The sequence below is a fragment of the Staurois parvus genome, unplaced genomic scaffold, assembly GCF_062004578.1.
Source record: "Staurois parvus isolate SC_StPar_1 unplaced genomic scaffold, SC_StPar_1.0 ptg000504l, whole genome shotgun sequence".
NCBI lineage: Eukaryota > Metazoa > Chordata > Amphibia > Anura > Ranidae > Staurois > Staurois parvus.
The window spans coordinates 28,125-43,097 of NW_028318300.1; the positions used below are offsets into that span (position 1 = coordinate 28,125).

Here is a 14,973-nt window from a genome sequence, read left to right on the forward strand (position 1 = left end):
TATGTAGGAATGTAGCCACCCTGCCTTGGTTCCTCTGCATCCTGCCTTGGTTCCTCTGTATGTAGGAATGTATCCATCCTGCCTTGTTTCCTCTGTATATAGGAATGTATCCATCCTGCCTTGGTTCCTCTGTATGGAGGAATGTAGCCACCCTGCCTTGTTTCCTCTGTATGTAGGAATGTATCCCTCCTGCCTTGGTTCCTCTGTATGTAAGAATGTAGCCACCCTGCCTTGGTTCTTCTATATGTAGGAATGTAGCCACCCTGCCTTGGTTCCTCTGTATGTAGGAAAGTAGCCACCCTGCCTCGGTTCCTCTGTATGTAGGAATGTAGCCATCCTGCCTTATTTCCTCTGTATGTAGGAATGTAGCCACCCTGCCTTGGTTCCTCTGTATGTAGGAATGTATCCACCCTGCCTTGGTTCCTCTGTATGTAGGAATGTATCCACCCTGCCTTGGTTCCTCTGTAGGTAGGAATGTAGCCATCCTGCCTCTGTTCCTCTGTATGTAGGAATGTAGCCACCCTGCCTTGGTTCCTCTGTATGTAGCCACCCTGCCTTGTTTCCTCTGTATATAGGAATGTATCCATCCTGCCTCAGTTCCTCTGTATGTAAGAATGTAGCCACCCTGCCTTGGTTCCTCTGTATGTAGGAATGTATCCATCCTGCCTTGGTTCCTTTGTATGTAGGAATGTAGCCACCCTGCCTTGGTTCCTCTGTATGTAGGAATGTAGCCACCCTGCCTTGGTTCCTCTGTATGTAGGAATGTAGCCACCCTGCCTTGGTTCCTCTGTATGTAGGAATGTAGCCATCCTGCCTTATTTCCTCTATATGTAGGAATGTAGCCACCCTGCCTTGGTTCCTCTGTATGTAGGAATGTATCCACCCTGCCTTGGTTCCTCTGTAGGTAGGAATGTATCCATCCTGCCTTGTTTCCTCTGTATGTAGGAATGTAGCCACCCTGCCTTGGTTCCTCTGTATGTAAGAATGAAACCACCCTGCCTTGTTTCCTCTGTATGTAGGAATGTAGCCACCCTGCCTCAGTTCCTCTGTATGTAGGAATGTATCCACCCTGCCTTGGTTCCTCTGTATGTAAGAATGAAACCACACTGCCTTGGTTCCTCTGTATGGAGGAATGTAGCCACCCTGCCTTGGTTCCTCTGTATGTAGGAATGTAGCCACCCTGCCTTGGTTCCTCTGTATGTAGGAATGTATCCATCCTGCCTTGTTTCCTCTGTATGTAGCCACCCTGCCTTGGTTCCTCTGTATGTAGGAATGTAGCCACCCTGCCTTGGTTCCTCTGTATGTAGGAATAGTATCCATCCTGCCTTGTTTCCTCTGTATGTAGCCACCCTGCCTTGGTCCCACTGTATGTAGGAATGTAGCCACCCTGCCTTGGTTCCTCTGCATCCTGCCTTGGTTCCTCTGTATGTAGGAATGTATCCATCCTGCCTTGTTTCCTCTGTATATAGGAATGTATCCATCCTGCCTTGGTTCCTCTGTATGGAGGAATGTAGCCACCCTGCCTTGTTTCCTCTGTATGTAGGAATGTATCCCTCCTGCCTTGGTTCCTCTGTATGTAAGAATGTAGCCACCCTGCCTTGGTTCCTCTATATGTAGGAATGTAGCCACCCTGCCTTGGTTCCTCTGTATGTAGGAAAGTAGCCACCCTGCCTCGGTTCCTCTGTATGTAGGAATGTAGCCATCCTGCCTTATTTCCTCTGTATGTAGGAATGTAGCCACCCTGCCTTGGTTCCTCTGTATGTAGGAATGTAGCCCCCCTGCCTTGGTTCCTCTGTAGGTAGGAATGTAGCCATCCTGCCTCGGTTTCTCTGTATGTAGGAATGTAGCCACCCTGCCTTGGTTCCTCTGTATGTAGCCACCCTGCCTTGTTTCCTCTGTATATAGGAATGTATCCATCCTGCCTCAGTTCCTCTGTATGTAGGAATGTATCCACCCTGCCTTGGTTCCTCTGTAGGTAGGAATGTAGCCATCCTGCCTCTGTTCCTCTGTATGTAGGAATGTAGCCACCCTGCCTTGGTTCCTCTGTATGTAGGAATGTAGCCACCCTGCCTTGGTTCCTCTGTATGTAGCCACCCTGCCTTGTTTCCTCTGTATATAGGAATGTATCCATCCTGCCTCAGTTCCTCTGTATGTAAGAATGTAGCCACCCTGCCTTGGTTCCTCTGTATGTAGGAATGTATCCATCCTGCCTTGGTTCCTTTGTATGTAGGAATGTAGCCACCCTGCCTTGGTTCCTCTGTATGTAGGAATGTAGCCACCCTGCCTTGGTTCTTCTGTATGTAGGAATGTAGCCACCCTGCCTTGGTTCCTCTGTATGTAGGAATGTATCCCTCCTGCCTTGGTTCCTCTGTATGTAGGAATGTAGCCATCCTGCCTTATTTCCTCTATATGTAGGAATGTAGCCACCCTGCCTTGGTTCCTCTGTATGTAGGAATGTATCCACCCTGCCTTGGTTCCTCTGTATGTAGGAATGTAGCCCCCCTGCCTTGGTTCCTCTGTAGGTAGGAATGTATCCATCCTGCCTTGTTTCCTCTGTATGTAGGAATGTAGCCACCCTGCCTTGGTTCCTCTGTATGTAAGAATGAAACCACCCTGCCTTGTTTCCTCTGTATGTAGGAATGTAGCCACCCTGCCTCAGTTCCTCTGTATGTAGGAATGTATCCACCCTGCCTTGGTTCCTCTGTATGTAAGAATGAAACCACACTGCCTTGGTTCCTCTGTATGTAGGAATGTAGCCACCCTGCCTTGGTTCCTCTGTATGTAAGAATGAAACCACCCTGCCTTGGTTCCTCTGTAGGTAGGAATGTAGCCACCCTGCCTTGGTTCCTCTGTATGTAGGAATGTAGCCACCCTGCCTTGGTTCCTCTGTATGTAGGAATGTAGCCACCCTGCCTCGGTTCCTCTGTATGTAGGAATGTAGCCACCCTGCCTCGGTTCCTCTGTATGTAGGAATGTAGCCACCCTGCCTCGGTTCCTCTGTATGTAGGAATGTAGCCACCCTGCCTCGGTTCCTCTGTATGTAGGAATGTATCCACCCTGCCTCGGTTCCTCTGTATGTAGGAATGTAGCCACCCTGCCTCGGTTCCTTTGTATGTAAGAATGAAACCACCCTGCCTTGGTTCCTCTGTATGTAGGAATGCAGCCACCCTGCCTTGGTTCCTCTGTAGGTAGGAATGTAGCCACCCTTCCTTGGTTCCTCTGTAGGTAGGAATGTAGCCACCCTGCCTTGGTTCCTCTGTAGGTAGGAATGTAGCCACCCTGCCTTGGTTCCTCTGTATGTAGGAATGTAGCCACCCTGCCTTGGTTCCTCTGTATGTAGGAATGTAGCCACCCTGCCTTGGTTCCTCTGTATGTAGGAATGTAGCCACCCTGCATTGGTTCCTCTGTGTGAAAGAATGTAGCCAATCTGCCTTGGTTTCTCGGTATGTAGGAACGTAGCCACCCTGGGTGAGTGAGACCTCGGTGGGCACATCGGGGTGAGTGAGACCTCGGTGGGCACATCGGGGTGAGTGAGACCTCGGTGGGCACATCGGGGTGAGTGAGACCTCGGTGGGCACATCGGGGTGAAGGAGACCTCGGTGGGCACATCGGGGTGAAGGAGACCTCGGTGGGCACATCGGGGTGAAGGAGACCTCGGTGGGCACATCGGGGTGAAGGAGACCTCGGTGGGCACATCGGGGTGAAGGAGACCTCGGTGGGCACATCGGGGTGAAGGAGACCTCGGTGGGCACATCGGGGTGAAGGAGACCTCGGTGGGCACATCGGGGTGAAGGAGACCTCGGTGGGCACATCGGGGTGAAGGAGACCTCGGTGGGCACATCGGGGTGAAGGAGACCTCGGTGGGCACATCGGGGTGAAGGAGACCTCGGTGGGCACATCGGGGTGAAGGAGACCTCGGTGGGCACATCGGGGTGAAGGAGACCTCGGTGGGCACATCGGGGTGAAGGAGACCTCGGTGGGCACATCGGGGTGAAGGAGACCTCGGTGGGCACATCGGGGTGAAGGAGACCTCGGTGGGCACATCGGGGTGAAGGAGACCTCGGTGGGCACATCGAGGTGAAAGGAGACCTCGGTGGGCACATCGAGGTGAAAGGAGACCTCGGTGGGCACATCGGGGTGAGGGTGACCTCGGTGGGCACATCGAGGTGAAAGTAGACCTCGGTGGGCACATCGGGGTGAAAGTAGACCTCGATGGGCACATCGGGGTGAAGGAGACCTCGGTGGGCAGATCGGGGTGAAGGAGACCTCGGTGGGCACATCGGGGTGAAGGCGACCTCGGTGGGCACATCGGGGTGAAGGCGACCTCGGTGGGCACATCGGGGTGAAGGCGACCTCGGTGGGCACATCGGGGTGAAGGCGACCTCGGTGGGCACATCGGGGTGAAGGAGACATCGGGGTGAAGGAGATCTAACGATCACTCTGAGCCGGCACGGTCTGGTGGAGGCACATTTTTCACCATCAGGTTTCCTCTTTGATGGGTTTTCCTTGGACCTCACCCAGGATGACAGGAGGCAGTGAAGGTTTTAATGTTCAGATGAAAGTCTCGGCGGTTCTGTTGATTAGCCAATCATGGCTTCATCTCCTACACTTAGCAGGACATTCCGAGGTGTTTGTGCTGCCAATCATTTCATGGCTTCTCTGCTGAAAATGGAGTATTTGTAGACGTGCCGCTGGATGTCTTTGCTGCAGAATATATATTTGGTGGGGAGAGGGCCGGGGCTGAGGGAATCTTCTGGGTGTATAATGGGTGAATCCTGGGGCTGCAGGTTGTCTTTGGCTGCTCAATAGTTAACATCCATCCAGCTTTGGTGAGACTTATGGAGTTAATCTCCTCCAATGTTCTGCATTGTGTTTTCTTCCTCCGCACACAATGAATGAATCGCTCTCGGATGGCAGCAGTCAGCAGAGTTGTAGAGTTCAGGAGGGTCACGTGGCGCCTCGTATATGACGCAAGTAGCGGAGAAGTGACCGTGGTGCTGCTGGATCTGCTCTCTGGGGAGCGGGAAGTGGGAGTTATTGATTGTGTTTGTCCTACTTTTCCAAGTTCCTGCAATGTGTTATTTCCCATCTGTCTGAGGCAATCCCGGCCCTGCAGAGATCTCATGGAGCTCCTGCAATTGTAGTGCCGACCCGTCTGTTCCGGGACCAGAACACGCCAACGGCACCAACACCTCTCCAAATGTCTGACTCCTCCCTCCCTTTCCTTCTCATGGAGTTTTCTCCCCTCACCCCGCCTCTTCAATCTACCTTCTTACACCCCATCTTTTTTTTTTTTTTACGCCCCGCTCTCCCTCCAATGTTTTCTTTCTCTTCCTCCCTCAAGCGTATCACCCTCCCCCCCCCCCCCCGTCTTCTCACACTCTCCCCCCCCCCCCCCCGTCTTCTCACACTCTCCCCCCCCCCATCTTCTCACACTCTCCCCCCCCATCTTCTCACACTCCCCCCCCCCATCTTCTCACACTCTCCCCCCATCTTCTCACAATCCCCCCCCCCCCCGTCTTCTCACAATCCCCCCCCCCGTCTTCTCACACTCCCCCCCCCCCGTCTTCTCACACTCCCCCCCCCCCCCCATCTTCTCACACTCTCCCCCCCGTCTTCTCACACTCTCCCCCCCGTCTTCTCACACTCTCCCCCCCCCCCGTCTTCTCACACTCTCCCCCCCCCCCCGTCTTCTCACACTCTCCCCCCACCATCTTCTCACAATCTCCCCCCCCCCCCATCTTCTCACACTATCCCCCCATCTTCTCACAATCTCCCCCCCCCCATCTTCTCACAATCCCCCCCCCCCTGTCTTCTTACACTCCCCCCCCCCCCATCTTCTCACACTCTCCACCCCATCTTCTCACACTCTCCCCCCCATCTTCTCACACTCTCCCCCCCATCTTCTCACACTCTCCCCCCCCATCTTCTCACACTCTCCCCCCCCCATCTTCTCACACTCTCCCCCCCCCCCATCTTCTCACACTCTCCCCCCCCCCCATCTTCTCACACTCTCCCCCCCCATCTTCTCACACTCTCCCCCCCCCCCATCTTCTCACACTCTCCCCCCCCCCCATCTTCTCACACTCTCCCCCCCCCCCATCTTCTCACAGTCTCCCCCCCCATCTTCTCACAGTCTCCCCCCCCATCTTCTCACAGTCTCCCCCCCATCTTCTCACAGTCTCCCCCCGTCTTCTCACACTCTCCCCCCCTCCCCTGTCTTCTCACACTCTCCCCCCCTCCCCTGTCTTCTCACACTCTCCCCCCGTCTTCTCACACTCTCCCCCCGTCTTCTCACACTCTTCCCCCCCCCCCATCTTCTCACACTCTTCCCCCCCCCCCCATCTTCTCACACTCTTCCCCCCCCCCCCATCTTCTCACACTCTCTCCCCCCCCAATCTTCTCACACTCTCTCCCCCTCCAATCTTCTCACACTCTCTCCCCCCCCAATCTTCTCACACTCTCTCCCCCTCCAATCTTCTCACACTCTCTCCCCCTCCAATCTTCTCACACTCTCTCCCCCCCCAATCTTCTCACACTCTCTCCCCCCCCAATCTTCTCACACTCTCCCCCCCCAATCTTCTCACACTCTCCCCCCCCAATCTTCTCACACTCTCTCCCCCCCCAATCTTCTCACACTCTCTCCCCCCCCAATCTTCTCACACTCTCTCCCCCCCATCTTCTCACACTCTCTCCCCCCCCATCTTCTCACACTCTCCCCCCCATCTTCTCACACTCCCCCCCCCCCCCCCCATCTTCTCACACTCTCCTCTCCCTCCTTACACCCCGAGTCTCTCCGTTCTCTCTCCTTACACCCCGAGTCTCTGTTCTCTCTCCTTACACCCCGGGTCTCTCCGTTCTCCCTCCTTACACCCCGAGTCTCTCCGTTCTCCCTCCTTACACCCCGGGTCTCTCCATTCTCCCTCCTTACACCCCGGGTCTCTCCATTCTCCCTCCTTACACCCCGGGTCTCTCCGTTGTCCCTCCTTACACCCCGGGACTCTCCGTTCTCTCTCCTTACACCCCGGGTCTCTCCGTTCTCTCTCCTTACACCCCGGGTCTCTCCGTTCTCTCTCCTTACACCCCGAGTCTCTCCGTTCTCTCTCCTTACACCCCGAGTCTCTCCGTTCTCTCTCCTTACACCCCGGGTCTCTGTTCTCCCTCCTTACACCCCGAGTCTCTCCATTCTCCCTCCTTACACCCCGAGTCTCTCCGTTGTCCCTCCTTACACCCCGAGTCTCTCCGTTGTCCCTCCTTACACCCCGAGTCTCTCCGTTGTCCCTCCTTACACCCCGGGTCTCTCCGTTCTCCCTCCTTACACCCGGGGTCTCTCCATTCTCCCTCCTTACACCCCGGGTCTCTCCGTTCTCCCTCCTTACACCCCGGGTCTCTCCGTTCTCCCTCCTTACACCCCGAGTCTCTCCGTCGTCCCTCCTTACACCCCGAGTCTCTCCGTCGTCCCTCCTTACACCCCGAGTCTCTCCGTCGTCCCTCCTTACACCCCGGGTCTCTCCATTCTCCCTCCTTACACCCCGAGTCTCTCCGTTGTCCCTCCTTACACCCCGAGTCTCTCCGTCGTCCCTCCTTACACCCCGAGTCTCTCCGTTGTCCCTCCTTACACCCCGAGTCTCTCCGTTGTCCCTCCTTACACCCCGAGTCTCTCCGTTGTCCCTCCTTACACCCCGGGTCTCTCCGTCCTCTCTCCTTACACCCCGGGTCTCTCCGTTCTCCCTCCTTACACCCCGGGTCTCTCCGTTCTCCCTCCTTACACCCCGGGTCTCTGTTCTCTCTCCTTACACCCCGGGACTCTGCGTTCTCTCTGCCGTATCCTCCACTCTCCTCTGTACATCTACGGTTGTGCTGTCCGTGGTGCTGAACCATCACCTTTCCTATGTTCATTGATGGCAAATATGGGAGAGAACACCCAGGTCACCCCAATGGAGGTTCAGCAGCTTCACCCTCCTGTGGGGTTCTCTGATGCTTCTGTTCTTAGAACCTGTACAGTGCGAGGAGTGATGTGAAGGGCGCAGCGTTCTTTGTGCCGCGGTAATCGCCGTAAATTAATATCTGTATGAAATAATCACTTTGTATGAGATGTTACCGCCAAATGAGGCGTGCGCACATCGCTCCCTGCCTGGAATCCGTCATTCATCTGAGGCCTGTTTGTTTTGGTGGCGAGTATATCATTGTAAAGAGTTCATTAGGATGTGGTACATTGTATGCCGCCCCGGGGTGCTGCGCATATTGAGCCGTTCCCAGCTCTCCTCCCATCGCTGACTCCGAGGTGCGCCTGTTACAGCGGCTCATCAAGGATGACATACTGTAAATGAGTCCACGTTGCCTGTGGCCCCCGGGCAGTCACACGGCGATGCCATAACTCTCCGGACACGGCTCTCTGTCTTTGCAGCGAGGAGCGCGCTGATTAAATTTGCATGAAATGACTCCCTTGCAGCCCTCGCCTTTTATTTATTTATTTGGTCACTTATTTTATTTGCTGACCTTTTCCAGAGGTTTTATTTATGCTGCTGTCAGCGTGTTATGGCCTATGGAGATGGATGGTGGAGGAAGAATTCTCTGGGTGAGCCGGGCGGATTGTGAGGACTTGGGATGCAAGCAGCGCTCTTCTAGGCTTTGCTGAGAAACATTTGGTGAATGGTGCGGTCAGTGACCGAGATCTAGAGGACTTCTGTTTCCACATCTTCATCCCTTGTCTCTCCAAATTTGTCCTCCCAGTTCTTCCTCCCAGTTCTTCCTCCTGAGCCTCCCCGTCCTCCTGTCCTGAGCCTCCCCGTCCTCCTGTCCTGAGCCTCCCCGTCCTCCTGTCCTGAGCCTCCCCGTCCTCCCGAGCCTCCCCGTCCTCCCGAGCCTCCCCGTCCTCCCGAGCCTCCCCGTCCTCCCGAGCCTCCCCGTCCTCCTGTCCTGAGCCTCCCCGTCCTCCTGAGCCTCCCCGTCCTCCCGAGCCTCCCCGTCCTCCCGAGCCTCCCCGTCCTCCCGAGCCTCCCCGTCCTCCCGAGCCTCCCCGTCCTCCCGAGCCTCCCCGTCCTCCCGAGCCTCCCCGTCCTCCCGAGCCTCCTCGTCCTCCCGAGCCTCCTCGTCCTCCCGAGCCTCCCCGTCCTCCCGAGCCTCCCCGTCCCCCTTAGCCTCCCCGTCCTCCCGAGCCTCCCCATCCCCCTTAGCCTCCCCATCCCCCTTAGCCTCCCCGTCCTCCCGAGCCTCCCCGTCCTCCCGAGCCTCCCCGTCCTCCCGAGCCTCCCCGTCCTCCCGAGCCTCCCCGTCCCCCTTAGCCTCCCCGCCCTCCCGAGCCTCCCCGTCCTCCCGAGCCTCCCCGTCTTTCTGAGCCTCCCCGTCCTCCCGAGCCTCCCCGTCCTCCTGAGCCTCCCCGTCCTCCCCGTCCTCCCGAGCCTCCCCGTCCTCCCGAGCCTCCCCGTCTTTCTGAGCCTCCCCGTCCTCCCGAGCCTCCCCGTCGTCCTAACAATTGCCTTCAATTCCAAAATGCGCATTTCTCCAAACCTTCCATTTAAATCCAATTGTACTTTTGCTTTAGACACCCTAAATACCGTCTAGGTGCTCAGTGGCTTAAAGTTGTTTTTGTTTAGAAAGCAGACACAGCCTGAGTAGAAAAGTCTGGCCCCTGCCAGCATGCTGCAGGGAAGGGCCCTTGCACTCTGTGGAAGCAGCGGTCTGTCTGCATAGATCTGACACCCCCACCTAGAGCTGTCCTTTAAGCAGAGGGCGTGCTCACTGCTGATTGGAACTCTCTAGCTGTGACTCAGAAGGGGACATGATTGACCCCTCCAGAGAGACCTCTGCTTCCCCACAAAGTGAGGGTCCTCTGCAGCATGCTGGCATTCACCAGGCTTGTCCTCTCAGCTGACGTGTTGTAGGCAATGATCCTGGATCCAATTTGAACATGATGGTGGGGGGGGGGGGTGATGTGCAGATCTGCATCTTCTAGGATGGATCCCCTCACAGGATTGGTAGGTTTTATCCTCCAAGCTTTGCTGGTGACCAGAATCGTCTGTTGCTGATGAATGCGGCGAGGCTTCCTTATTACCCAAATTACCGATCTCATTTGTATGACTGAGATAGAGAGAAGGCCGGCGCTCCGTCCTGCAGAGCCGTGCGCTCCTCTCACTGCTGCGGGATGATGGAGAGTCTGTCTTCCCAGTTATTGATGGAACAATCCGCACTGCGTTGCTTCTTGTCTTTTTATTGGCCTAATTGCTAACATTCGAGGCGTCTGCATACATGGAGTGTCCTTGTGCTCCCTTCACACTGCTCAGACGTTCCATCCGTTGCACATCACTCAGACGTTCCATCCATTGCACATCACTCAGTCATTCCGTCCGTTGCACGGCGCTCAGTCATTCCGTCCGTTGCGCGGCGCTCAGTCATTCCGTCCGTTGCACATCACTCAGTCATTCCGTCCGTTGCACGGCGCTCAGTCATTCCGTCCGTTGCACATCACTCAGTCATTCCGTCCGTTGCGCGGCGCTCAGTCTTTCCGTCCGTTGCGCGGCGCTCAGTCATTCCGTCCGTTGCACATCACTCAGTCTTTCCGTCCGTTGCGCGGCGCTCAGTCATTCCGTCCGTTGCACATCACTCAGTCTTTCCGTCCGTTGCGCGGCGCTCAGTCATTCCGTCCGTTGCACGGCGCTCAGTCTTTCCGTCCATTGCGCGGCGCTCAGTCATTCCGTCCGTTGCACATCACTCAGTCTTCCCGTCCGTTGCGTGGCGCTCAGTCTTTCCCTCCGTTGCGCGGCGCTCAGTCTTTTCATCCATTGCGCGGCGCTCAGTCTTTCCGTCCGTTGCGCGGCGCTCAGTCATTCCGTCCGTTGCACATCACTCAGTCTTCCCGTCCGTTGCGTGGCGCTCAGTCTTTCCCTCCGTTGCGCGGCGCTCAGTCTTTTCATCCATTGCGCGGCGCTCAGTCTTTCCGTCCGTTGCGCGGCGCTCAGTCATTCCGTCCGTTGCACGGCGCTCAGTCATTCCGTCCGTTGCGCGGCGCTCAGTCATTCCGTCCGTTGTACGGCGCTCAGTCTTTCCGTCCGTTGCGCGGCGCTCAGTCATTCCGTCCGTTGTGCGGCGCTCAGTCTTTCCGTCCGTTGCGCGGCGCTCAGTCATTCCGTCCGTTGCGCGGCGCTCAGTCTTTCCGTCCGTTGCGCGGCGCTCAGTCATTCCGTCCGTTGCGCGGCGCTCAGTCATTCCGTCCGTTGCGCGGCGTTCAGTCTTTCCGTCCGTTGCACATCACTCAGTCATTCCGTCCCTTGCACATCACTCAGTCTTTCCGTCCGTTGCGCGGCGCTCAGTCTTCCCGTCCGTTGCGCGGCGCTCAGTCTTTCCGTCCGTTGCGCGGCGCTCAGTCTTTCCGTCCGTTGCGCGGCGCTCAGTCATTCCGTCCGTTGCGCGGCGCTCAGTCTTTCCGTCCGTTGCGCGGCGCTCAGTCTTTCCACCCGTTGTGCGGCGCTCAGTCTTTCCCCCCGTTGTGCGGCGCTCAGTCTTTCTGTCCGTTCCAGGGTCATCATTCATGGTAATCTACAGTAAATTGATGACCTATAATGGTGGTAAAACTGTCACTTATGGAAGATTTTGGGCTCCGTTGTCGTTTTGTGATTTCACCGATTTGAGACCCGACGTGACCGGAATCGATTTACTGGACGCAGACCCATCTTTTGATATTTTCCAGAAGATTGGGTACAATGTGTTTGTTTTGCATTAACATTCATTTTTGTGTATTTCTACCTGAAAATCTGCATTTCATAAATAAATGTACAAATATTGAGCAACATAAAAAATGACAACTGCCACCGTTTTGTTCTCCAGGGCTCCTGCTTTCAGTGTACCGTTTGGGGGGATTATAGCATTCCTAGTCTCCTCCTGTAGCTTTCTGTAGTGGGTGGAGCCTGCTGGTCCCTCCCACAGCTCTGCTCTCTCCTGGTTTAGGGGGACTGGTCTTGTCTCCGCCCCCTACAGGTTTTTGTAGTGGGTGGAGCCTGCTGGTCCCTCCCACAGCTCTGCTCTCTCCTGGTTTAGGGGGACTGGTCTTGTCTCCGTCCCCTACAGTAGATTTCTGTAGTGGGTGGAGCCTGCTGGTCCCTCCCACAGCTCTGCTTTCTCCTTTTTCGGGGAGACTGATCTTGTCTCTGTCCCTGCTGTAGTTTCTCTAGTGGGTGGAGCCTGCTGGCCCCTCCCACAGCTCTGTTCTCAGCACAGGCTATGTCAGCACAGTGATGTCACTGCTACTTTTACAAGGTAATATCTGGATTTTTAAAGACATTTTATGAGCCGAAAGTAGATTTACGTCCTTTGTTTCTATCAATGAATATATTTAAATGAACTTTTGTGTTTGGGGTTCAGCTATAATTATTTTGGGGGGGCTGCATACTACAAAGCAAACGTCATTCAGCCATGGAAGTAATGTCAGCGGAGTTCCCATGATGCTTTGGTCTAAGCTGGAACTATACAATAATGATGAGGCAGAAGATGGGGAATAAGAGGTCATTCCGTGTCATGAAGAAGAATGTTGGAGAATGAGGAAGGTGCAAAGTGTTTCCTGGCTCCACCTTATTGGCCCCCAAGTCACACCATGTGACCCGTCTGCAGGATTGAAGTGTTCTCTGTACATCAAAGTGAGTGTGACGGCGCTGAGAGCGTGCTGAGCGCCCGACCTCATTCCTGCCGTACCTGTGCTGACAGTCGGGGGAGGGTATCGATCAGATATTATTACATGAGGCTGGTGGTGGAGGTTGGTCACACGGGCTGCGAGCCGGTCACACGGGCTGCGAGCCGGTCACACGGGCTGCGAGCCGGTCACACGGGCTGCGAGCCGGTCACACGGGCTGCGAGGCGGTCACACGGGCTGCGAGGCGGTCACACGGGCTGCGAGGCGGTCACACGGGCTGCGAGGCGGTCACACGGGCTGCGAGGCGGTCACACGGGCTGCGAGGCGGTCACACGGGCTGCGAGGCGGTCACACGGGCTGCGAGGCGGTCACACGGGCTGCGAGGCGGTCACACGGGCTGCGAGGCGGTCACACGGGCTGCGAGCCGGTCACACGGCTGACAACCAGCATGCTGCGCCCCTACAATGAATGTTGGGAATCTTACATCCCAGTCCTGTGTCACAGAGTAAGGATGTGGCTCCAGAGTGGCGCTGGCTGACGTGGGAGATCATGTGACCTGACTGGAGGGGGAGGAGATAGGCAAGTGCAGTATATGCAAGCTCCTCCCCAAGGGGAGTTATTAGTGTTCGGAGGGGGAGGGAGCAGACTAGTCGGATTTATCCCGGAGTTCTGATCTGGGTTCTCATAAATGTCCAGAGATGGAGGGGAAGAGGAACCAAAACCGGGACAATTAGATATGTCTCTTGATTCCGCTGCTCTGGCTCAGGACCAGGAGTAACGTTCTGGCGGGTTCTGATCCGGTGTGAAACCCGAGGAATCACAAAGGCAAGAGTGTCCTATGAGCAGAGCCCATCCTCCGAGCAGAGCCCATCCTCCGAGCTGAGCCCATCCTCCGAGCTGAGCCCATCCTCCGAGCTGAGCCCATCCTCCGAGCAGAGCCCATCCTCCGAGCTGAGCCCATCCTCCGAGCAGAGCCCATCCTCCGAGCAGAGCCCATCCTCCGAGCAGAGCCCATCCTCCGAGCTGAGCCCATCCTATGAGCTGAGCCCATCCTCCGAGCTGAGCCCATCCTCCGAGCAGAGCCCATCCTCCGAGCAGAGCCCATCCTATGAGCAGAGCCCATCCTCCGAGCTGAGCCCATCCTATGAGTCCCTACAGTAGTTGTGACCACCCAATGTTAGTGACTCTTCCTGATCCAGTGATTACTGTACCGGAACCAGAACTGCTTCTGCTGAGTTTCAGAAATGATCTTTCCTACTTTTCTTACAAAGTTGTGTCATGTGACCATATATCTCTTCCTGATAGTGAGGGGCGGGGTTACAGGACACTGTGCAGACACACCCTGTACCTGTACTCCAGAATCTGTGCAGCCTGAGGAGCAGGGGGCGTGTTCAGGAGGTGGCCTGTGATTGGGAGGAGCTTTGTTCTAGAGGCAGGCCATGATTGGCAGGGGGTATGTTCAAGAGGCAGGCTGTGATTGGGAGGGGGTGTGTTCAAGAAGCAGACTGTGATTGGGCAGGGGTGTGTTCAAGAGGCAGGCTGTGATTGGGTGGAGGTGTGTTCAAGAGACAGTCTGTGATTGGAAAAAGGTGGGCTGTGATTGGAAGGAGCTGTGTTCAAGAGGCAGGCTGTGATTGGAAGGAGGTGGGCTGTGATTGGAGGGGCTGTTTTTAGGAGGCATGCTGCGATTGGAAGGAGGTGTGTTCAAGAGGCAGCCTGTGATTTGGAGGGGGGTGATGGTGGCAGGCTGCGATTGGTTGGGGGGGGGGGGCTGGGCTTAACAGTTTACTCAATCCAGGCATGCTGTGTGTCTGCACTGTGTCCTGTACCTCTGAATAGACAGCCAAAGGATGATAACTGACCACCTACCACAGCTCCGCTTCTGTACTTTGTGTGGTCAGTTTAGAAGGAAGGAAGGTGACTGGCAGGATCTTCAGATGGAAGGACGGACATGAAGAGGATTGAGCCTCTGATTTATAGAATACACGGATGTGATTGCGGTCCTTATTGAGGGTCACATAACAGGAGGTTTGCCGGCTGTGTACAGTAATTATTGGTGTTCTCTTCTTTGTAGTCCAGGTTTACGGCTTAAATTCCTCAATTAATCTCCATATTCCACATTTAGTGACAATAAAACAAGCAGAACACAGAATAAACATTGGCGCAGCGAGCGAGCGAATGGTATTAATCACTGGGGACTCCAGCCAGAGCTCCTGGCAGCTCTGATTCTGTCCTCAGATAGAGGGCATGGGAGTGATTACAAGTGCCAGCTTGTCAATAGCTCTCTGGGCAGAACGCTGAATATTTGGCATCGCAGCGACCTGGAACATCAAACCTGAAAATCAGTTTAA

The 14,973-nt window shown here is 55.5% G+C and overlaps 1 protein-coding gene across 1 annotated transcript in view; it reads left to right on the forward strand.

Moving 5' to 3' along the window:
• The window catches only part of LOC149451941 (regulatory-associated protein of mTOR-like), a gene marked incomplete at its 5' end in the record, with an annotated part of 132,827 nt that overhangs the window by 14,791 nt on the left and 103,063 nt on the right, over positions 1–14,973 (forward strand). The window lies entirely within an intron of this gene.